General features: G+C 45.3%; 1 long non-coding RNA gene across 3 annotated transcripts; it reads left to right on the top strand.

The window, feature by feature from the left end:
* On the top strand, positions 1-24,318 carry LOC132389315 (uncharacterized). Of its 3 annotated transcripts, none has more exons than XR_009510482.1 (5): positions 1-72; positions 2,325-2,490; positions 13,622-13,776; positions 17,078-17,196; positions 23,716-24,318. It is a non-coding gene; the product is annotated as an uncharacterized LOC132389315 (long non-coding RNA). The 3 variants fall into 3 exon arrangements; XR_009510484.1 differs by having other exon boundaries at positions 18-42; XR_009510483.1 differs by lacking the exon at positions 13,622-13,776.
* Positions 24,319-25,881: the final 1,563 nt, after the last annotated feature.

The raw sequence follows: 25,881 nt of genomic DNA on the forward strand, positions 1-25,881 counted from the left end.
CCGAAAGCAGCGGTCGTTGGCGGTTCACCGACTCGAGCGGGGGTGAGTGGGGTTAGATCCCGGCGGGTTTGTGTAAGTCTGAGCCGGTTGGATTGGGAAAGGGCCGGGCCCGAGCTCTATCGGACGGCTGGAGCAGGGGTGCAGTGCCAATCTTTTAGCTGCTGGAGCTGTACGAGGGGTGATTGATAAGTTCGCGGCCTAATGTAATACAGCACTCGGTACCTGAACTCTTTGAGTGATTATACAGAAAGTTTGAAGTTAATCAGTTTTGTGCTGTTTCTGTTACAGATAATTGAAAATTGCTAGGTTTTGTCAAATTAACTCCTTTCACCTTAGGCCGCGAACGTATCAGTCACCCCAGTATGTCACACCGAATTTGTGTATTTGTGTACCTGCTCCTTTCATGTACCGGGCAACTTCCTTGTCCCGTTGATGTCGTGAGCAGGTACACAAATTGGGGGGGGGGGGGGTTGTGTTTGTGTGTATATTGAGTTTTTTATAATGTCAAGCACTAAACCAAGATGAAAGAAATATATATGATTTCTAGAGCTCCACAGAAATCCAGTGATGAATAAGGCATTAACAAGATTACAGGCCATCACTGCATTTCGGTATATAATTGGTACAATAAAACAAATAATACTTAATTTAATAACTAGACAAAGTTTTGCATGGTTGCATTCACTAATTATCATAAAATATAATGATCAACCAAGTGAAATAAGGTTGTTTGCTTAGAAGCCATAAGGTTGTTAGTGAGAAAAATTTACTTTTGTATTAGCGAGTAATCCACGGACCACCACAGTCACAGCTCCAGGATTTCACCAAAAACTATCGAATATCCTATTCTAATATTATTGGTAGTATTTTCCTCACCAGCCACCAACCCCTCTCCCTAACCCCAGTTTCCTTAAAATTCCCTCTATTTAATATGCGGCCGCTGTTAAAATCCCCGCTTGTTTAATTTGACTTTTTTTTTACAGAGGTGCTGGAGTGGTGCTCCGGTGAGGTCCGGAGGTGCTCTGCACCCCTGTTTAGATCCAAGTAAAATGGACCCGGGATCAAGCTGCCCCGGTTTATGAGGTGTGGAGCGAGTATTTCTGGTCTGGGATCAAGTGTTTTTTACAGAGGTGCTGGAGTGGTGCTCCGGTGAGCTCCAGCAGCACTGCATCCCTATTTAGTTCCAAGTAAAATGGACCCGGGATCAAGCTGCCCCGGTTTATGAGCTGTTGAGTGAGTATTTCTGGTCTGGGATCTAGTGTTTTTTTTTTCTGGAGTTCCTTTGGAAGTGTTGCTGCTAATCTGAGGAGAATGAGTTTGAATTTCATCCTGTTCTGTGTTTGAACCAGTAGAAATAGACATGGGGGTTCAGTGTTCGAACTGTGTTTGGAAATTCCTCCTCACTGTCTCCTGTCTGTTAGACAGTAGAAATCAAACAGAAACTCAAGTTGCTGGAAATCTGCACTAAAAATGAAAAGTTCTGAATCCATTCTGACAAAAGATTGTGAACCTGAATAGTTAAATTTGTTGCTCTCCCCACAGCAGTTCCTTAACTTTTGAGCGATTCTGGTGAATCCAGTTTCTTTTTATTCCATTTACTCTGGAATGGTTTAAATTTCGTGATTGTCTGTTATGCAGTTGTTACTAACAAGTTTCACCTGCATAATCTCAGGGATGATGGGCTTTATTTTTTGAGGAGCATTTGATGGTTGTGGACCTGTGCTCAATGGAGTTCAGAGGGACGGTGGGGTTGGTGGAGGGATGTATGGTTAAGTAAACCTACCGAATGCTGGAAAGCCTGGATACAGTGGACATGGAGAGGATGTTTCCATTAGACAGAGAATCTGTGCCCTGACAGCACAGGCTCAGAATAAAGATGCTTACCTTTAAAATTGAGTTGAGAAAAATTTCTTCATCCAAAAGATGAGTGAACTGTGGAATTTGTTGCTGCAGAGGTTGGTTGAGGCGGCCATTTGGGTATATTTATGGCAGAGATTAATATACTCATGATTGCTAAGTAGCTTCAGGGTTACAGCTGGAAGTCAGGGATATGGTGTTGGAATAAATCTCAGCCATGGTTGAGTGGTGGAGCAGATTTGATGGATGGAATCACCTAATTCTGTTCCTGCATCTTACATCTTACCATGACAGAACAATGACTCCTTCCTATCCCACATCAGGTTTTGTGACGTGTCAGGGACAATTAGAGATTTGTTCACTGAGTTCATTATATTTGTCTTCAATATTTAGATTTCAGTGAGCAGAAATATTTTGTTGTCCTTTGTATTGTTAACATGCTTCATTATCTTTCATGTTAATGTTAGACCTGCGGTGAGAGATTTATTGGAAGAAAAACCCACAACTGGAAGCAAACCACGACTGAAGACGAGGGAACAGCAGCAAGTGAACCAGTCCAAGGACTGAGAGCATCAACTGGAGAGAAACCCTTCTGACTCAGGGTTTCCATTGATTCAGTCAGGAGCAAGTCTGGTGAGTCTCATTTACTCAAACACTGGTCCTTTAGACATTACATACCTATAAAAGGAAGGTAGGGAATAGTTGGAGTGAGCTGAATGTGACCAGAAATACCAGTTATGCCTCTATCAGACCAGTTGCAATCATTCCAGGTCTGTAATGTACTGTCAGTATCCCAGCTCTTTAAAGTCACTCACATTCCCTCAGTGTTTGCTCATTTGAAGAACTTGTATCTTCTGAAGTAGCTTTTGGTCGGTTCTGAGTGAGGAGAGGGAAAGAGGGGTGTTTATATTTACTATCCTGCAAAAAGAAGTAATTGTTTACAATTACTTGCTGCAGACTCACTGCCCATCCCCTGTACATTCTCAACTTATTATTGACATAGATGACAAGTAGCAATGGGTGTCACGCTGGGGAGCTCCAGGAGGCACGGGCCTTGACTCCAATAAACAGCCTCCCATCATCACCATCTGCTTCCTACCATCGAGCTGTTCCCAGACTCTGGGCTCTGTGACAAACACAATGTTAGGAGAAAGATTAGACAGTGAGTAATATAAAGAGATATTTGTTGCTTCCTGAAAGCTGTCTGAAGCAGTGGACCTGATCCTCCCTTGCTCACAACATGATCTGCCCTAAGACTCTTCCTTCCGGGTCACACTGTGTCCGATAACCCACATCCCCAACCTCCCTCCACCCCGCCAGTAACCCCACAACTTTCCCACCATTTACCCCACACCCATACACGTAAACAGATCCTCGTTACCGACATCCACTCTCACTGCTTGGGGAACCAGAACTAACTGATCCTCCATTCCCGGAACAGACTGTGCAGCCGTCTGGCTTGGTCCTGACTCTTTCCCACTGCAACCGCCCTTCGATTTACACAAACTCGAGACCAGCTCCTTCCTCATCGCCGCCCAACCAGGCTCAAAGCTCGATAAGGAGCCTCATGTGTGGCACCTTATCAAAGATCTGAAAATCCAAGTACACAATATCAACCAATTCTCCTTTGTCTACCCTGCTTATTATTTCTCAAAGCATTCCAACAAACTTATCAGGCAAGATTTTCCCTTGCAGAAACAATGCTGACTCCGTCCTATTTTATCTTGTGCCCAAACTCACATCCTTAACAATCGACTCCAACATCTTTCAAACCACTGTCAGACTAAGTGACCTATAGTTTCCTTTCTTCTGCCTCTCTCCCTTCTTGAAGAGTGGAGTGACATTTCTGAAATCTTTATGGGTTGAGCTCAGAAATCGCAGGGGTAAAAGGACCCTGATGGCAGTTATCTACAGGCCTCTAAACAGCTGCAGTGATGTGCACTACAAATTACAGCAGGAAATAGGAAAGGCTTGCCAGAAGGGCAGTGTTATGATCATTGTAGGGGATTTTAACATACGAGTGGATTGGGAAAATCAGCTCGGCACTGGATCTCAAGAGAGAGTATTTGCAGAATGTCTACGAGATGGCTTTTTAAAACACCAGAACTGAATTGACTGCGCTAGTATTCAGAGGCACCACTGATCTAGTCTTACCCTGTTGGAGAATTCGGGCACATTCCCAATGTGCTCCCCGCTCATCTTGCTTAGCATAGGTGTGGCAGAGGGACAGGAAAGTGTTAAACTGGGGGCCTCCCGAGACAGGGGCAGGTTCCCTTAGGGTCAATAAAATTAGCATTAACCAGTACATTTTCCAGTCCTTATCAGTTCTGCCAGTAACGTGTTTACAGTCCGTTTGATGTATCCGCCAGAGCTGCCCTTCCACCATCACTGCAGGAGGTGTTGTCAGTAGCACTTGGTACAGTCCTCTCCACCTCGGTCCCAACTTCTTATCATCCCAGTTCTTGAGCGGGACAATTCTCTAGGCTGGATGGTGGAGTAGTCACCTTTAGTTTGGGGTTCGTCCTCTTGATGGGCTTGTCGTACCTGTGAATGCAAGCTTTGGAGAGTGTTAGTTAATTTCCATAAGTATTTTCCCATCTCCTCCCCCAAGGTATGTATATCCAATGTTGCAGGTAAGCGCTCAGGGAGGAGTGGCAGACAAGGTCGGGGTCCCCATGGGGTTTTCATGGGCTTCCTGTAGATAATTTCTGCAGGTGATAGCCCTGTCTTACTTGATAGCATGATTCCCATATGGAATAGGACTAAGGGTAAAACCTTCAATCAGGTCAATCCAGTTTCTTGTGTAAGTTTTGCCAAATTATCTTTCAAAGTACAAAGTTCCACTGTGTCGCTACGTTCAAATGATGGGTGCAGTGGAACTGCTGTTTTATAGCAAGTTCTTTACAGATTTCCTCATTTATTTTGGCCCATTGTCCTAGCTTATCACTTCTGGAAGTCCATAGTGAGGAGTTATTTCTTTTAGCAATATTTTCACAACAGTCATTGTGGTATCATTAGTTGTAGGAACAGCTTCAATCCATCTGCTAAATGCATCTACTATCACTGAGCAACACCTATAACAATGTACTCAGGTGATTCTATAAACTCAAGTTACAAGCAAGAAAAAGGTCTACCAGGCAAGGGGGTAGTTCCCGAACCACAAGGCATCCTCTTTCCAGCATTTGTATTTTTTTACAATTTAAGCATGCTTTGGCTGGTTTTTCAGCTGCTCTCTGGAAGTCAAGATTGTAATAATGTATTGTGACGACCCATTTCCTAGCGTATCCGAACCGACTCACAATTAGATAGCCTACGGGGGTTTGCGAGCACAGAGCTTTGGAGCCTCTGCGCCATGGGGGGCCGGTTGACAGAGGCTTAAAAGTGAGGCTGAAGTTTTCGAATAAAGTTTTTTCCTTCGACTGCAGTTACCGACTCCGTGTCGTAATTTTAGCGCTGCGTGTAGCACACCGCTACAATTGGTGACCCCGACGGTCCAAACGATTTTTGGACCAGAAATGACCGCCGCCGCCGCCTCTGTTCATGCGGTTTCGTTGAAACTGCCGGGTTTCTGGACACAGCGCCCGGACCTATGGTTCCAGCAAGCCGAAGCCCAATTCCACATTCGCCAGATCACCTCAGAAGACACCCGCTACTACTACGTGGTGAGCTCCCTCGACCAGGACACAGCGGCCCAGGTCGCGTAGTTCGTACAGTCGCTCCCGGTGGATGGCAAGTACACGGAATTCAAAGCCCTGCTCCTCAGGACTTTCGGACACTCTCGGCGCGAGCGGGCTGCCCGTTTACTGCACCTGGATGGCTTGGGCGACAGACTTCCATCGGCTTTAATGAATGAGATGTTGTCTCTCGCCGACGAACACACACCCTGCCTCATGGTTGAGCAGGCATTCCTGGAGCAGCTGCCCGAGGACATACGCCTGCTGCGGTCCGATGCGGATTTCAGTGACCCCCGGAAGGTGGCAGCCCGGGCGGACTTGCTGTGGAACGCCAAAAAGGTGAGCGGGGCGTCCGTTGCACAGATCACCCAGCCACGCTCCCAGCAGCAAACCAGTCCAGGCCCGGCCACAGAGCCCGCCAACCCCCGGCCCAATGAACACTGGTGCTTCTACCACCAGCGGTGGGGCGCAGAAGCCCGCCGTTGTCGCCCGCCCTGCAAGTTCCCGGGAAACTCCAGGGCCAGCCGCCGCTGATGGCTACGGCGGCTGGCCATCGGGATAGCCTCCTGTATGTGTGGGATAGAAGGTCGGGACGCCGGTTTTTGGTCGATACTGGGGCTGAGAACAGCGTTTTACCTCCGACGAGTTACGACACCCGCAGCAGGGCACCGGTTTCCCCCCTGAGGGCCGTGAATGGCAGCACCGTAAGGACCTATGGCACCCGTCAGGTGCAGCTACAGTTCGGCTCCAGCCAGTTCACGTGGGACTTCACACTGGCCGCCGTAGCCCAACCGCTTCTGAGTGCGTATTTTTTGCGGGCTCACAGCCTACTGGTCGACCTGCCCAGGAAGAGACTGGTACACGCCGAGACCTTTCAGACGTTCTCCCTGGGTGCAGCCCAGTTGCCAGCCCCTCACCTCGGCTCCATCATGCTGTCCGACAACGACTTCACCAGGGTCCTGGCGGATTTCCCATCGGTTCTGGCACCCCAGTTCACAGCGGCCATGCCCAGGCACGGCGTACAGCACCACATCCCGACCCAGGGACCACCCCTCCATGCCCGTGCTCGGCGGCTTCCCCCGGACAAGCTTCGACTGGTGAAGGAGGAGTTCCAGAGGATGGAGGAATTGGGGATCATCCGACGGTCCGACAGCCCATGGGCATCCCCCCTGCACATGGTGCCCAAAGCGACGGGGGGCTGGAGACCGTGTGGCGACTACCGCAGGCTGAACGAGGCTACCACACCGGACCGCTACCCTGTGCCGCACATTCAGGACTTTGCAGCAAACCTGCACGGCGCACGGATCTTCTCCAAGGTAGATCTCGTCCGGGGATACCATCAAATCCCGATGCATCCTGACGAGGTCCCCAAAACGGCTCTCATCACCCCTTTCGGCCTTTTCGAGTTCCTCCGCATGCCGTTCGGCCTGAAGAATGCCGCACAGACGTACCAGCGGTTAATGGGCGTGGTGGGACGGGACCTGGACTTCGCGTTCATCTATTTGGATGACATCCTCATAGCCAGCGGCAGTCGTCAGGAGCATCTGTCCCACCTTCGTCTACTCTGCGCCCGACTGAGTGAGTACGGTCTCACAATCAACCCCGCCAAATGCCAGTTCGGACTCGATACCATTGACTTCCTGGGCCACAGGGTTACTAAAGATGGGGCAACCCCTCTGCCCGCTAAGGTAGATGCGGTCCGCCACTTCCCCCGACCCACCACGATCAAAGGCCTTCAGGAATTCGTAGGTATGGTCAATTTCTACCGCCGCTTCCTCCCTTCAGCTGCCTGGATCATGCGCCCCCTGTTCGCCCTGATGTCGGGTCCGAGCAAGGACATTACCTGGGATGAGGAGTCCGCCGCCGCTTTCGTTCAAAGGAAGGAAGTTTTGGCGGACGCCGCAATGCTAGTACATCCCAGAATGGACACCCCTACCGCCCTCACAGTGGACGCATCAAACACGGCAGTCAGTGGGGTGCTGGAGCAGCTCATCGCAGGTCGCTGGCAACCCCTGGCGTTTTTCAGCAAACACCTGCGCCCACCCGAGCTCAAGTACAGTGCTTTCGACCGGGAACTGTTGGCGCTCTACCTGGCAATCCGGCATTTCAGGTACTTCCTAGAAGGTTGGCCCTTCACCGCGTTCACGGACCACAAACCGCTTACCTTTGCGTTTACGAAAGCATCCGACCCCTGGTCGTCCCGCCAGCAACGCCACCTGTCCTACATCTCTGAATACACGACGGATGTCCGGCACATCTCGGGTAAGGACAATGTCATGGCGGATGCGCTCTCTCGCCCTACCATTCATGCCCTTTCCTAAGGGATAGACTTTGAGGCACTGGCGGAGGCGCAGCAGGCGGATGAGGAGATTCCGAGTTACAGAACCGCAGTCTCCGGTCTGCAGCTCCAGGACCTCCCCGTGGGTCCAGGTGAGAGGACCCTACTCTGTGACGTCGCCACCGGCCAGCTCCGTCCAGTCGTCCCGACAGCATGGCGGCGCCGCGTTTTCGACTCCATTCATAACTTGGCGCATCCCTCCATCCGGACAACTGTCCGGATGGTTTCCAGCAGGTTCGTTTGGCATGGACTCCGCAAACAGGTCAGTGAATGGGCCAGAATGTGCTTGCACTGCCAGACGGCCAAGGTGCAGCGGCACACCAAAGCCCCACCGCAGCAGTTCCATCCCGCCCACTGGCGTTTCGACCACATTCATGTGGATATCGTGGGCCCCCTGCCAGTGTCGCGCGGAGCGCGTTACCTCCTGACTATCGTGGACCGGTTCACAAGATGGTCAGAGGTGGTCCCGCTCACCGACACCACCTCCGAATCTTGCGCCCGAGCCCTGATCGCCACCTGGATATCTCGCTTTGGTGTCCCGGCCCACATTACCTCCGACAAAGGCGCCCAGTTCACCACCAGCCTGTGGTCAGCTATGGCCAGCCTTTTGGGGACTCAGCTGCACCACACAACTGCCTACCACCCACAGTGGAACGGGCTAGTGGAGCGTTTCCACCGTCACCTGAAGTCGGCCCTCATGGCCCGCCCGCGAGGAGCCAACTGGGCGGACGAGCTTCCCTGGGTCCTACTCGGCATCCGCACAGCGCCCAAGGACGACCTGCACGCCTCGTTGGCCGAGTTGGTATACGGCGCGCCCCTGGTCGTCCCTGGGGAGTTCCTACCAGCCCCAAGGGGGCAAGAGGAAGAACCCGCAGCAGTCCTGGGCAGACTACGCGAGAGGCTCGGTAACCTGGCCCCCATACCCACCTCACAGCACGGGCGGCACCCGACCTGCGTACCCAAAGACCTACAGAACTGTAAGTTTGTATTTGTACGAAGGGGCGGGCATCGGCCACCGCTGCAGCGGCCATATGAGGGGCCGTTTATGGTGCTCCGGAACAACGGGTCCACGTTCGTGCTGGACGTTGGGGGGAAAGAGGAGGTTTTCACGGTGGACCGCCTCAAACCGGCCCATGTGGACCTGGCGCAACCGGCTGAGTTTCCGGCGCCTCGGCGCAGAGGCCGACCTCCCAAGCAGGTTCTGGCCCAGACTGTGGACATTGGGGGGTGTATCGCCGGTTCTGGGGGGGGGGGTTATGTGGCGACCCATTTCCTAGCGTATCCGAACCGACTCACAATTAGATAGCCTACGGGGGTTTGCGAGCACAGAGCTTTGGAGCCTCTGCGCCATGGGGGGCCGGTTGACAGAGGCTTAAAAGTGCGGCTGAAGTTTTCGAATAAAGTTTTTTACATCGACTGCAGTTACCGACTCCGTGTCGTAATGTTAGCGCTGCGTGTAGCACACCGCTACAGTATTAACCATTCCCTCCTTGCGCAAGCGTATACAATTATGTACATAATCTATCAAAATAGGTACGAACACAGAGGGAACACAGACCTGTTCCGCAGGTGTCACCCATAAATTGGTCTGAGGTTCGATGTGGCAACCCATTTGGGACCATAATTTGCGCTCTCCTCCAGGTGCGTCCCCCTGTTAGTTACGTATTTCCCCCATGTCTGGCACACATTTTATCTAATAGGAGCTTGCTGGGTTCCCCAGGAGAATAAAAGTGTGGGATTCAAGGCTGTCTGTTTGGCCGCTGCATCAGCCCTAACATTACCCTTAAACACCTCATCACACGCCCCAGTATGGGCTGCACATTTAATAATAATGAAAACTCGAGGTAGCTGTAGAGCGGTGAGTAAGTTGTTTACAAAGGTAGCATTACTAATGGGGTGGCCAGAGGAAGTCAGGAATCCCCAAAGCCTCGTAGTCAGTTCATAACGGGAGTCCATGTAAAAGTCCGCACTTTAGTCTGTTGCTAGGATACAGGCAGGAGTCAGAGCAAACAGCTCAGCCTTCTGGGTAGAGACAGCCGCTTCCAAAGAGGCCTGCTCAATTACAATGGCATGCAAAAGCTTGCAATTTTGGTCAAAATTTCTGTTACTGTTAAACGAGTAAAAGTTGAACTGATTTCCAAAAGACATAAGTTAAAGATCACACATTTCTGTAATATTTTAAGCAAGGAAACTTTTTTTTTTAATTTCAATCTTTTACATTTCCAAAATAACAAAAAAGGCAAAGGGCCTGAAGCAAAAATTTGGGCACCCAGCATAGTCTACACCTAGTAACACCCCCTTTGGCAAGTATCACAGCTTGTAAATGCTTTTTGTAGCCAGCTAAGGGTGTTTCACTTCTTGTTTGGGGGATTTTCGCCCATTTCGTCCTTGTAAAAGGCTTCTAGTTCTGTGAGACTCTTGAGCCATCTTGCATGCACTGCTCTTTTGAGGTCTATCCACCGATTCTGATTCTCAATGATGTTTAGGTTGGGGGACTCTGAGGGCCTTGGCAAAAACTTCAGCTTGCACCTCTTGAGGTCGTCCATTGTGGATTTTGAGGTGTTTTTAGGATCATTATCCTGTTGTAGAAGCCATCCTCTTTTCATTTTTGGCTTTTTTACAGACAGTGTGATGTTTGCTTCCAGAATTTGCTGGTATTTAATTGAATTCATTATTCTCTCTACCAGTAAAAGTCCCTGTACCACTGGCTGCAACACAAGCTAAAAGCATGATCATCCACCCCTGTGCTTAACAGTTGGAGAGGTGTTCTTCTCATGAAATTCTACACCCTTTTTTCTCCAAACATACCTTTGCTCATTGCAGTCAAAAAGTTCTATTTTAACTTCATCAGTCCACAGGACTTGTTTCCAAAATGCATCAGGCTTGTTTCGATGTTCCTTTGAACCTTCTGAATTGAACTCTGGGCTCTTTGGCTTTAACCCAGGGCAAACCCAGACAGTGATATGGGGAAGCACCAGTTCTGTCTGTCGCCAAAGGAAGTCCGGAACTTCAGGCAGTAATGCGCTGCCCCCTTTTCCTTTAACCTCTCCAATCACCGTGAATGGGAAATTCTGTCCCTCGAGGGGTGCATAATATTGGCTTTCCTCAGTTCAGCACCTCAGAGGGTCATAGCACAGAGTCACATGAGGGTCGGCCGCTGGCAGAAGGGGTTCAAACGCAGTGTCCAGATAAAGTGCCCAGCACTGTGGGGGGGTGTCAGTAACTGGGGAAGATGTCCTTGTTCACTAGTCCCAGGGTGATATCCTCGTCCACGCAGAGAATCTCGATTTCCAACGGACAGAACAAGTCTCTCTCTGCTAGATTACACCCCGACTGGTGGTGACTGTAAATGAAACCTCACACTGGGTGCCCTGGAATTCCACCTGCAGTGGCTGGGTTATTGAATACATACATGCCCTGCCTTTGAACCCAGACAGTCCATTTTTCTGATAGCTGTTTTCCATTTTCTGAAACCATTTCCTGATCGAGAGTGGATGTGGTTGCCCCCATATCGATAATAAATGGAATTCCAGCCACTTGCAATATTACATTGGGCTCTTCCTGAGGGGTGATACTCATGGTTGGAAGCATCCTTGTTTGTCAATTTCTAAACGGGCTGTTGCCCCCACCGGTTCCTTGGTATGTTTTTGTTCCTATTTCTGATCCCCAGATATAGCCCGCTCATGTCCTTCGTCCCGCTGAGCCTATTTACCTTTTATATTAGTTCCCTTCGGGGTCGATCGGGATTCGAAAGTCGGGTCAATGCTTGTCACATTCCATTTCAGTCTTTGTCAGGCCAATCCATATCATTTGTTTTAATCATGTTGGCTAACTTAGTTGGTAAGCATTGGAGCAGTTAGGCATTAAACGGGAGGGACGGATTCCCATCTTTAAAGACTCGGTCTCCTGTGAAAGTGCTCAGCAGGCCATAAATCGCTCCCAATAGACTGGTCCCGATTCTCCAGGCTTAGGTTTTCTTTGACGTACTTTAGTGATGTTTGCAGGTTGCTGGAGAGCCCTTTCCAAGGCTTGAATGATCCGGTCTGTCTGTTCATTCTCATCATGGATTCCTGCCTGTAACTCCGGATAGGTTTGGTATCTCAGTTCTGCCTTCCGTTTCCACCCCTCATCAGCTGAGAGAATCATGCAGCAGAGCGAATAAATCTTGCGGAGTCGCATTATGCACTCAGCATCACAGTCACTGTCCTCAAACAGGGTCGGTATGCCAGACATGGGTTCGGGATCCCTTGTTTCACTTATCACTTAGAACTTCAAACTGATGTTCTTGCCCTGCTCTCCTATCCAGGCCGGCCTTGATTTGCTTACGTTGTTTTCCATACTCTCGTTTTCGGCGCCCATCCACCCATTCATGCTCCGCTTTCAGCCTCTCCCAACCTTTGGCGTTCCTTCGGCAGTGCATACCTCTAACGCTTTGTCACATGCATTATTCCATCAACTTGCTAATACTATACTGTTCCACTTTGCATCGGCCTTATCCTTCCATTCCCTTTTCAGTAATTTCCACTTCTTTCCACTGTTCTTTTTCCATATCAAATTTACTGCTTGTTCTCATGAGGTAATATCCCAGGCTCCCCCCCGGTGGCCAGATTTTGTTCCCCAATTTCTTACTCAGCGCTGCACTCAACATTCACAAATCTTTTCCCTTGTCTGGAAAACTCTCACACATATTGTGTTTGGCTGCTCTTGTCTCACTCATATCACTCGACTGCAATTGACCTCTGTTCTTTACCCGGCACAAAGCCTTCTGCTCAATTAACAATCAGAGAAATTTACACGGCTGGCAACTCCTGTGAAATTGATAAATTTACCTGGGACCACCTCCTGCCCACTTACTAAAATTTACCCGGCCCATCTGCCTCCTCAGTAAAATTTTGCCCACCTTATATGAGTCTCCCAACAGATTCTTTCCCGGTCCCGTCAAGGTATGTGATCAGCTTGGGAGAGGGACCGTACTTCGAAAGGAACTTAACGGAGAATGACAAAATACCTATTGGGCGCCTGGTCGGTCTCCGCAGTCCCCAGAGTGGTCCAGCCACTTACTCAGCCCATCTGCTTGGCACTCCCTATATTGGGATCCTGTTCGTGACACCAAATGTTAAAGTTGAATCTGAATAAAACACGAGAGACCAGCTATTGTCACCACAGTTTATTGCGCATTCTCCTGTAGGAGTTTGAGACCCAGTTGTCAAAGGGAAGGCACGTAAGCAGTCAGGTTACAGTCGTGTATTTATACATACTAAGCCCCATACATTACTATTTGCAAGATGTTATTTGAACTGGTATGCTCACCAAGTCTGTTGGTGCAAAACTTAATTACTTAGATAAGAGAGTTCATAAAATGAAGGTTTTAATTGCAGATGCACGTGCTATTCTGTCCTTATCAGTTATTCTCTTTGCAAGGCCCTGACTTAGTTACAGACAGATGTTCATTCCTGTCCTTTTCAGCGAGTCCTCCTCCCTTTACTCAAATATGGGTACAATGTATAATGTTATCAACTAACGAGGATGTAATGTATAATGTTATCAACTAATAAGGGTACAATGTATAATGTTATCAGTTCTCAGTGTGTCTCTCTGCAAGCCAGAGAGAACTGGGAATGTGCCTGTCTTAGTTAACCGCTGAAAACAGAGTTTACTTAAGTTCCAAAATTCCTATTCAGTCCCAATTATTCTTTTAGCCAGAGGTTACAAAGGTTCAAAATGATTTTGTTATATATCCTCAATTCCTCAGGAGTGCTCAGGGGAAATACTCATGTTACCTGTGGTTATTGTGGCGATGCAGAAGTTGCTGGAGAATTTACAAGTGCGAAGTGATATTTGGAAATCTGACATTTTAAAGTGTAATTTAGCAAGCAAATCGCATATGGACAAAGTGCAAAAGCTCTGGTGAGAAAAGTTTTCATTACCCGTTACAAGCCTGCTACATAGGTTGTGTGAGAGTGCAGATGAACTTGATCTAACTCAGAGATCAAAGTTCTTATGGACAATGCTTTGCTAGCTGTTAAAATAAATACCTCTCTATATAAAATACACTGTGCACATGTTATCACTGGGTAAAGAAATGCACATTATGAGATTTATGTGCCCACTGGTCATTGCAAGTTAGAGGGGACATTGGTGGGAAGGTGGGGAGTCCTCCAGTGTCCTTGATGCCCTCACCTACAAGGTGTGCATCCAGCTGCAGCCTGTAATCCTGCACTTTAAGGAGTTGGAACTTGAAACGGATGAATTCTGGATCATCCAGGAGTTGGAGGGGGAGATAGATATGACGTGAAGTGAGATGAGTTACACTCAAGGTACAAGACACAGGAAACTGGGTGAAAGTGAGGAAAGGGATGAGGTTAAACATTCCTCACAAAATACTCTTGTGACCATCCCACACAACAACAGGTGGACCACTTCAGAAACTGTTGGGGATTATTAGCAGAGGAAAGTCAAATGGGTGATAGGGGATTCGTTAGTTAGGGGAACAGAACAAGAAGGAATGAATATCCTCGTGGTAAGGCTTTCTAATGCTAGTGTGGGGGGAGGGGTGATGTGATTAAAGTAAGTTGTAGTGGGAACGGTAACCAGAATGACAGAACAGATAGTGGAGAGGGTTAATTGAATTGAATTTATTGCATACATTCTGCATCTACATGAGTAGTAGAAATCTTCACATTATGTCTCTGTTGAAAATGTGTCATTTATAGTAATTTATAAAAAATAGTATGTAGATAGGGCAGTCAATATGACATAGAAATCAATTAATCAGTCTGATGGCCTGGTGGAAGATGTTCTCCCAGAGCCCGTTGGTCCTTTTGCTGTGGTACCGTTTCCTGGATGGTAGCAACAGGATCAGTTTGTGGTTGTGGTGAATTGAGTCCTCAATATCCTTTTATCACACCTGCCTCTGCAAATGTCCTGAATAGTGGGAAGTTCACATCTAGAGATGTGCTGGGCTGTGCGTACCCCTCTCTGTAGGTTCTTGCAATTAAGGAAAGTGCAGTTTACCAGGCAGTCATTCAGCCAGTCAGGATGCTCTCATTTGTGTTCCTGTAGAAACTCCTTAGGATTTGGGTCCCCATCCCAAACTTCAACCGTCTGAGGTGAAAGAGGTGCTGTTGTGTTTTTATCACAACACAGCTAGTATGTAGAGACCATGTCAGATCCTTGGTGACCCTCTCAACCCCAGATCCATTGATGCCAATAGGGGTTAGCCTGTCCCCATTCCTTTTGTCATCCACAATTAGCTCCTTTGGGTTTGTGACAATGATTGAGAGGTTGTTTTCTTGACACCAGTCAGATGTTGTTCAGACCTCAGACAGAGTCAACAATCAAATGGTTGAGCATGGTGCGATGAATGTGCTGAGCTGTGTATATCACAATGCAAGAAGCATCGTAGGAAAGCCAGATGAGCTCAGGACAGGGAATTACGATATTGTAGCCATTACTGGGACTTGGTTACACCCAACAGTCTGAGATATTTAGAGCAACAAATTTGTAGAGAGATCGCAGACCATGCCAAGAAACAAAGGTTGATTCAGTTGGTGATTTTAACTTCCCAGATATTGACTGGGATTCCCATACTGTGAAAGGACTAGATGAGGCAGAGTTTGTCAAATGTGCCCTTAATCAGGACGTAGAATTCCCGACGTAAATTGTGCAATAAGCTGTTAGGAAATAACCCAGGGCTGTTGACAGAAACTAGTGATCATAATGCCATGAATTTGAAAGTAAATATGCAAAAAGTGGTTGAGATTCTAAACTGGGGAAAGGTCAATTTTGATGGTATCAGAAAGGATCTGACAAGTGTGGTTTGGGACAGGCTGTTTTCTGGCAAAGGAGTACTTGTAAGTGGGAGGCCTTCAGAAGTGAAATTTTGAGGGTGTGGAGTTTGTATGTGCCTGTCAAAATAGAAGTTGAAAGGTAAATGGTGCAGAGAACCTTGGTTCTCAAGAGATATTGAGGCCCCAGATATTTTGTTCCTCTAAATGCCTCAGACTGTTGGGTGCTGCCAAGACTCCTTAACGACTGACTCATTAATCATCATTCCAATTCCTGAGCTCATCTGACTTTTTTTTTGTCGTCTTCTGTTGGTTCCTAAAAGATTCCCAATAGTTTTTGCTCTTTTGTTTGCCCTCTGTTTGGCTTCTCATTTCAGCCATGGTTGTGTCCTCCTGCCTTTCCAATGCTTCCACTTCTTTCGTAAGTATCGATCACTCAACTCCCGAGTTTCTGCCAGAAACTCCAGCCATTGCTGTTCCATTGTCACTCCTACTTGTTTTCCCTTTGAAGCAAGTTAGACATCATGGAAACATGGAGAAGTTCAGCACAAAAACAGGCTATTTGGCCCATATAGTCAATGCCAAAAAAACATTTAAGCTGTCGAATGCATCTACCTGCACCGGGACCATCACCCTCCATACCCCTACCATCCAGGCTCCCATCCAAACTTCTTTTAAATGGTGAAACCGAGCTCACATTCATCACTTGTGCTGGCATCGCATTCCACACTCTCGCGACCATTTCAGTGAAGGGCTTTTCCACATGTTCCTGTTAAATTTTCACCTTCCCCACTGACCCACTACCTCTGGTTGTCATCCCACCTAACCTCAGTGGAAAGAGCTGCTGGCATTTAACCTATCGTTTTCCTCATAGTTTTGTAGACTTCTAATAAATCCTCAAAGCAATGTATAATTTCCTTGTTTATGTTTAGAGCATTTTTTTAGGTGGATAAGATGATGAGGGGCATTGATCGTGTGGGTAGTCAGAGGTTTCTTTCCCAGGGCTGAAATGGCTAACACAAGGGGGCATAGTTTTAAGGTGCTTTGAAATAGATACCGAGGGGATGTCGGGGGTAAGTTTTTTTTACAGAGTGTTTCAGTTCCTGTGGGACCAGGCAATGAGCACCGATGCGGCTCATTGGGAACAGGGAATAAAACCAATGGAGAGAGACAACTGAGCCAGATCACAGGTTGGAAATGGCAGAACTGCCCCTATGTTATAGATTCTGGAAGAGCATCAGAGAGTTTGATGGTCATTCCAGATACCAGCTCTGTGCCCAGTTAGAAGATGATTTCTCTCTCCAACTTGGATTGAACTTTACTGTAACAGTGTGATGTCAGCTCACACCTTGCCAACTCAAGTGATCTCATCTGAAATGTTGTCCCACACCCATTGATCGATTTTGTATATGTTTTTACAGGTTAAATATGACAAGGAATTTGTCTATGGGAATCTCGAACACAACACGCCAGTTTTGCTGTCTCTGTCCAGATATTTAAGAAGAGGAGCAAGGGATTCACTCAGTCATTTCAACTGAAGGTACATCAGCAAGTTCACACTGGACAAGGCCATTCACCTGTTGTAAGTATGAGAAGGGATCCAGTCAGTTATCCCACTTGTGGACACACCAGTCAGGTCACACTGGGCAGAGGCTGGTCATTTGCTGAATTTGTGGGGAATGGTTCACTCGATCATCTAACCGAATGGCACACCAGCATGTTCACACTGGAGAAATGCCGTTCACCTGCTCAGACTGTGGGAAGGGATTCACAAAATCATCTCAACTACTGAGACACCAGTCAGTTCACACTGGGCTGAGGCTGGTCATTTGCTGAATTTGTGGGGAATGATTCACTCGATCATCTAACCAAATGGCACACCAGCAAGTTCACACTGGCGAGCGGCCGTTCACCTGCTCTGACTGTGGGAAGGCATTCACTATATCATCTCACCTACTGAGACACCAGTCAGTTCACACTGGCGAGCGGCCGTTCACCTGCTCAGACTGTGGGAAGGCATTCACTATATCATCTCACCTACTGAGACACCAGTCAGTTCACACTGGCGAATGGCCGTTCACCTGCTCAGACTGTGGGAAGGGATTCACTTGCTCATCTAACCTGAAGGAACATCAGAGAGTTCACACTGGAGAGAGGCCATTCACCTGCTCAGACTGTGGGAAAGGATTCACTTCTTTGTCCCAACTGAAGGTACATCAGCGAGTTCACAGTGGAGAGAGGCCGTTCACCTGCTCAGACTGTGGGAAGGGATTCACTTCTTCGTCCCATCTGAAGGTACATCAGCGAGTTCACACTGGAGAGAGGCCGTTCACCTGCTCAGACTGTGGGAAGGGATTCACTTGCTCATCTAACCTGAAGGAACATCAGCGAGTTCACACTGGAGAGAGGCCATTCACCTGCTCAGACTGTGGGAAGGGATTCACTTCTTCGTCCCATCTGAAGGTACATCAGCGAGTTCACACTGGAGAGAGGCTGTTCACTTGCTCAGACTGTGGGAAGGGATTCACTTCTTCGTCCCAACTGAAGGTACACCAGCGAGTTCACACTGGGGAGAGGCCGTTCACCTGCTCAGAATGTGGGAAGGGATTCACTTGCTCATCTAAACTGAAGGTACATCAGAGAGTTCACACCGGGGACTGGCCGTTCACCTGCTCAGACTGTGGGAGGGGATTCACTTCTTCATCCCAACTGAAGGTACATCAGCGAGTTCACACTGGGGAGAGGCCGTTCACCTGCTCGGACTGTGGGAAGGGATTCACTTACTCGTCCCAACTGAAGGTACATCAGCGAGTTCACACTGGAGACAGGCCATTCACCTGCTCAGTCTGTGGGAAGGGATTCACTCGGTCATCCACCCTAATGGCACACCAGCGGGTTCACACAGGGGAGCAGCCGTTCACCTGCTCAGAATGTGGGAAGGGATTCACTTGCTCATCTAAACTGAATGAACATCAGCGAGTTCACACTGGAGAGAGGCCATTCACCTGCTCAGACTGTGGGAAGGGATTCAGTAAATCATCTGACCTACTGAGCCACCAGTCAGTTCACACTGGCGAGCGGCCGTTCACCTGCTCAGACTGTGGGAAGGGATTCACTTGCTCATCTGAACTGAAGGTTCATCACCGAGCTCACACTGGGGAGAGGCCGTTCACCTGCTCAGACTGTGGGAAGGGATTCACTCGACCATCCCACCTACAGTTGCACAGGTCTGTTCACACTGGGGAGTGGCCGTTTACCTGCTCAGTCTGTGGGAAGGGATTCACTTGCTCATCTAAACTGAAGGAACACCAGAGAGTTCACACTGGAGAGAGGCCATTCACCTGCTCAGACTGTGGGAAGGGATTCACTTCTTTGCCCCAACTGAAGATACATCAGCGAGTTCACACTGGAGAGAGGCCATTCACCTGCTCAGAGTGTGGGAAGGGATTCACTAAATCATCCTACCTACTGATCCACCAGTCAGTTCACAATGGCGAGTGGCCGTTCACCTGCTCAGACTGTGGGAAGGGATTCACTCAGTCATCTAAACTGAAGTTACATCAGCGAGTTCACACTGGGGAGTGGCCATTCACCTGCTCTGAATGTGGGAAGGGATTCATTAAATCATCCCACCTACAGTTGCACAGGTCTGTTCACACCGGGGAGAGGCCGTTCACCTGCTCAGACTGTGGGAAGGGATTCACTTGCTCATCTAAACTGAAGATACATCAGCGTGTTCACACCGGGGAGAGGCCATTCACCTGCTCAGTGTGTGGGAAGGGATTCACTCGGTCATCTGAACTGAAGGTACATCGGCGAGTTCACACTGGGGAGAGGCCGTTCACCTGCTCAGACTGTGGGAAGGGATTCACTAAATCATCTCACGTACTGAGACACCAGTCACTTCACAGTGGCGAGCGGCCGTTCACCTGCTCAGACTGTGGGAAGGGATTCACTTGCTCATCTCAAATGAAGGTACATCAGCGAGTTCACACTGGAGAGAGGCCATTCACCTGCTCAGACTGTGGGAAGGGATTCACTTGCTCATCTAAACTGAAGGAACATCAGAGAGTTCACACCGGGGTCTGGCCGTTCACCTGCTCAGACTGTGGGAAGGGATTCACTTGCTCATCTAAACTGAAGGTACATCAGAGAGTTCACACCGGGGTCTGGCCGTTCACCTGCTCAGACTGTGGGAAAGGATTCACTTCTTCGTCCCAACTGAAGGTACATCAGCGAGTTCACACTGGAGAGAGGCCATTCACCTGCTCAGACTTAGGGAAGGGATTCACTTGCTCATCTGAACTGAAGGTACATCAGCGAGTTCACACTGGGGAGAGGCCGTTCACGTGCTCAGAGTGTGGGAAGGGATTCACTAAATCATCTAACCTCCTGAGCCACCAGTCAGTTCACACTGGCGAGCGGCCTGCTCAGACTGTGGGAAGGGATTCAGTTGCTCATCCCAACTGAAGGTACATCAGCGAGTTCACACTGGGAGAGGCCGTTCACCTGCTCAGTGTGTGGGAAGGTATTGACTCAGTCATCTCATCTACAGACACACAGGCGAGTTCACACAGGAGAGAGGCCGATCAGCTGCTGAGACTTTGGGAAGTAATTCTATCAGCAAAATCAACCAAATGTGCATCATTGAGTTCACAGTGGGGAGAGGCCGTTCACCTGCTGTGAATGTGGGGAGCGATTCACTCAGGTCATTTAACCTTATGTAACTCTTGCTTCAGCTAGCAACTTAATATAGGGGGTGATAGCCCCTGAGCTTGGCCAAACCTAAGAAATCTCGTTTGTGTGAATGCTGCATGATGTGTCCCCTGTTACAAATCAGTACCCCAAAAATAACAAATGGTACACAATATGCGATTAAACAATTGAGCTATTTAATTCTTACTTTGACTATGGGATTAGTAAAGGAAACAAATAAAGGTAAAAGGGCCCTTTCTCTCCATTTGTGTCTTCTCATCTCTCCCTGGCAAAAGACCGTGAAAATCTACCTTCCAGACTCACAGGAAAGGACAATATCTTTATCATTGGATAGCTAGGCACTCCAAAACCCTGTTATTTCTAGTCATAAGCTAAACATTGCTGCTGCAGAGAAATCATTAGCTCAGCAGTGAAATATAACACAGACACCATTACATTAGCAGTGAAATCTCACAGCCTGTTACATTTGTGACACACTACCAGCTTCACCCAGCGGAAAAAGCTTCAATAAGTTGCATGCTGGATATTTGTCCATCACTGTTGCTAAAGCTATTTTGAGAGTGACTATCAGTGCTGAACTCTGCAATTATTGCTGCTGCTCACCGCATTCAGTTCTGGGCACAGGAGGAGTTTCTTCTACTGCATATTCACCTTTAATGGGACTGGAGTTTAATATTGACGGGGGTGGCGTGTGGCCAGTAAAGAAGTGGAGCTTTGAGGCTTTGGCTCAAGTAGTTTTGGCAGATGGATTGTGCAATCAAGTCAATCAAGATGTGAATAGCTCCTGGAGGCTACGCCTGTCTGTGAATGGAGTAACATCAGTTTCTGAGCTGCTAGTTTTGTCCCTTTCCCCCTAGTTTAAACCAAATTTAATATCTTGAGTTGCTGATTTTTGAAGGGGAACAATATGTCTTTGAGGAGTGGGAAATACTTGTCTGAACCTAGTGATAAAGGCAACGGGAAAGGAAAGATGCAAAAGGAAGGATCTGATGAAATGCCATTGTGGGCTGAAGATATGGCTTTGAAACAGTTCATTTAAAGACTAACTTAAAAAGAATAGTAATGAAATGATGTCATTTCTGGGAAAACTTAAGGATCTGGAAGCTCAAGTCACTACACAGAAAGAGGAATTGAAGATAATTAAGCAAAAATTGCTTGAAAGTAAAATGAAGTAAAACTCGTTTGGAAAGATATCTAAATAATATTATAGACCTCGAAACTAGGTCTTGCCGAAGGAATATACAAATTGTTGGGCTGCAGGAAGGAGTTGAAAATGGAGATTTAACTGCTTACATTGGTAAGCGTTCTCATACCCTTATTTCCTTCTATATTATCACAGCCGCCTACTATAGAAAGAGCAGACAGAACTTTTACTTTGAGATCTCAAGATCCAGATAAAGCAAGGGCTTTTCTGGTTTGTTTTCATTATTTTAAGATTAAAGGTCAAATAATGTGACAGGCAAGAAAACAAGAGTTTTTAGATTTGAGACATCTGAGCTTGGTTTTTATGAAGATTATTCAAAGGAGGTAATGGAACAAAGATCAAAATTTGCTTTGGTAATGAAACAGGCATATGATAAGAAATTGTTTCCTTCCTTGCGTCACCCAACAAGAATTAAAGTTTTTCCTCCTGATTCTCCTCCTCGTATATTTTGTGATCAGAAAGTTGCACTGGCGTTTGTTTAAACTATATCTGCTGCGACTGCCGATTGAACTGTCTGGCATATTATCTGCATAATAGCATTTTGGAAAGAAGATTTATGAAGACTACTTGGACATTTCATTGAGAGACTATTAAAAGAAGATTAGGGGACATTTATTATTGCATATCATTTTTTTTTTGGTAAGAGGATTGATGGTTCAAGTATGACTGTTTAAATGGTTATTTGGACATTCGACGGAGGAAAAGAACATAAAAGGACTTGTTCCTTTAACCTAATATCTGGTTTGATTTTTTTTTGTGTTTTTTTCTTAATTAAATAACTGGCAGTTTTTCCTTCTAATGGGGCAATTTCCTTCTCTTATATATACTTAGCGGAGGTTTCAATTACTTGCATAATATTATTAGTTTTCAAGATTGTGTTGATCTGTTATTAAACACTATGCTTGGTTTCTCTAGGTAATATGTTTTAGATTTTAATAACTGCTTATTTTTTAAATTCTTTTCAACATATTAATATGTTTTTTTATATAATGAATATTATTGCATCTTATAACTGAATTTAAAGCCTTTTTAGGGGATTTAATGTTAAGTTTAAGAAGGAGCTGTTTTTTTCTTTTTAAGAGATAACAATTTTTTGGTTTCCTCTTTGTTTTAAAAAAAGACTAAATATAAACATGGGATAGTTTGTAGATGCTGGAATGTAAACATTTTCCTTTGTTGAGACTGTCATTCAAAGGGATAGAGAACCTTTTTTAATCTTTTTTTTCAGACAGACAGAGCAGTCTTGGTTGCGTTTTCTATCATAGGGTGCCTCATTTTTCTGGGCTGTGGGGGGAGTGGGATGGGGTTAGAATTAGGGTTTTTGTCCCATTGGGTGGTTCCGGAGCATGTGTGTTTTCTGTGTGGTTGTACTGTCCATCGCCACCATTTTTGATCATCCCTTATTGGTATGTGCTCGGCACATGTGTAAAGTAGAATAAAATTATAGTTTGGAATCTAAACTCATTAATGTAATACGTTGGAATGTATGTGGTTGGAATCATCCTATCAAATGAAAAAAGACTTTTAAAATCATCAATCGATTTCAACCTGGTACAATTTTTTGCCTAGGAGACGCATATAAAGGCGGGAGATCAAAATAGGTTTTTTGGATCGTGGAAGAGTTTGCAATTTCACTCCACTTCTCAAAGTAAAACTAAGGGAGTGTCTATTTTTATTAAATCCAATATTTTGTTCATTCAAGAGGACATTAAGTCAGATTTTTTTGTCGATTTTTAATTGTTAAAGGAATAATTTGTAACAGAAAAGCTGTTTTGGCCAATTTGTATGGTCCTAACTTAGATGATATTTTTTTAAAAAATGTATTTGCTTTACTGCCTCATTTAAATGAATATATGTTAATAATGGGCGGGGATTTTAACTGTTGTTTAAATCCTTTGACAAGAGCTGAACCAACCAGCAACTTCCAAATCACTCCGCATTACTTATTAATTCCTTTTTGACCGATTTTTGGATTGATTGAATTATGCAGATATTTACAGCCTGATGACAGAGAATATTCTTTTTTGTCACATGTTTATAGAAAATATTCAAGGATCGATTATATTACAGTTGACCCTTACTTCTTGCCTACTGTTAAGAATTGTGAATATGACACTCTCGCTGTTTCTGCTCATGCAGCTTTCAGTTTGTCTTTCGAATTCGATGATGCCATCCTAGCCCACCCACCTTGGCACCTGTCTCAGACATCATTGCAGAATTCAGACTTTGTTAGTTTCATTGAGAAACAGGTAAAATATTTTTTTTTCTTTTTGATGTTTTAGGGGGTACATCTAAATTAATCATATGGGATACATTTAGAGCATTTTAAGGTGGTCAGATCATTTCTTATTCTAACCTGAAAAAAACAGACTAAATTAGAATTAGATATGATTACAAAACAAGTTAAAGTCCGATAATACTTATGCAATTTCCCGTAATATTGACTTATTTAAACAAAGGATGGAACTTAAATCACAATATAATTTATTATTAACTCATCCTATTGAAGGCTATTTGCTTAAGCTAAAAAGTCAATATTATATGTTTGAGATAAAAATAATAAACTGCGTGTCAATTAAAAACGGCCAGAGCCAAAAGGCAAATTTTGAAAATCTGTAAGGAAGTTTGTACCCTTGCTTGGGAATATGAAGACATTAATAAGATTTTTATACTGAACTTTATAAATCTAAATTTCCTGTCGATTCTTCTAAAATGAATTTTTTTTTACGAAAGATTGTTTTTCCTCGAATTTCTGTTAAGAATCAAAAACCTCTTGATGCCCAAATTACCAAAGCCAAAATTCATAAAGCTATTTTTTCAATGCCATCTGGTAAGGCCCCTGGACTTGATTCGTATCCTGTAGAACTTTATTAAAAAATTGGAAAATTGCTCTCTCCGTATATGTAGGAAATGTTTAAGGACTCTTTTGTGAAAGGCGATTTACACTTTGTTTTTTATGACACTTCTATTGCTTTAATTCTTAGAAAGGATAAAGGTCCTTCTGATTGTGCCTCATATAGACCTATTTCATTATTGAATGTTGACGCTCAGATCCTGTCAAAGATAATGGCCAATTGGTTGGAAACTTTTAGGGTAAAGTTATTTTTAAAGATCAAACAGGCTTTATAAACGGCCGTTATATCTTTTCAATGTTTGGAGATTATTTAACATTAGATACCCATCTTCTGTTAAAACTCAGTAATGTGTCATCTCTTTCGATGCTGAAAAAGCATTCAATCGAGTTGCATGGAAATATTTATTTAATGTTTTCGAGAAATTTGGTTTTGGTGTTAATTTAAATAATTGGATTAGAATGATATATAAAACTCCTATTGCCTCTGTTATTACTAATAATTGTAGATCTCTTTTTTCAACTTTCACGGAGGACAAGACAAGGTTGTCTATTAAGTCCTTTGTTATTTAATTTAAAATTAGAATCCCTTGGTATCACTCTTCGTGAAGCTAAAGATATTCATGGGATTCTTGTGAAGGAGATTTCTGTTTACGCTGATGATTTTCTGGTTTATGTATCTAATCCAGAGGAATCTCCCTGCCTTGCTAAATTTATTTCATGAATTTGGAGATTTTTCAGGATATAAAATAAATTTTAATAAAAATGAACTATTTCCTTAATGAATCTGTTTCTGAATATGATAATACTCCTTTCAACATTATGGATTTTTTTTAGATATTTATGTGTTATAATCTCTAAAAAAAAATAAGGATCTTTACAAAGCTAATTTAGTTCCCTGAGTAGATTCTATGAAGTATTTATTTAGTGGATGGAACCCACTTACATTTCCACTTGTTGGTCACATCCTTATAGTCAAAATGCTGATTTTACCAAAATTTTTATATTTTCTGAATATCCCTGTTTTTTTGATGATGTGTTTTTGATCGGATTGATTCTATTATCTCATCTTTTATATGAAATGATAACAGAACAAGAATTAGTAAATGTTACTTACAAAAATTGAAAAAGGATGGAGGTCTTACTTGGCCTTATTTAAGAATGTATTACTGGGCTGTTAATGTGCATTGTATGTCCTTTTGGTTACACTGGGTTGATAAGAATGAACGGCCAATTTGGGTTGATCTGGAATTGAAAGCTGTGAAACTGTTTTATTTAACCTCGGTATTGGGAGCTGCTTTACAATTGGCTAAAGTTGCTAATTTAAATTTAGACCCTCTGATTAAGTATTCTTTACAAATTTGTCTCCAGTTCTGTAATTTTTTAATCTAAAAAAAAATATACTTTATAGTTTAATTTATTATAATTTTTTAAAGCATTCTTTGAGTGATCCA

The sequence above is a fragment of the Hypanus sabinus genome, unplaced genomic scaffold, assembly GCF_030144855.1.
Source record: "Hypanus sabinus isolate sHypSab1 unplaced genomic scaffold, sHypSab1.hap1 scaffold_53, whole genome shotgun sequence".
In the NCBI taxonomy this organism is placed as follows: domain Eukaryota; kingdom Metazoa; phylum Chordata; class Chondrichthyes; order Myliobatiformes; family Dasyatidae; genus Hypanus; species Hypanus sabinus.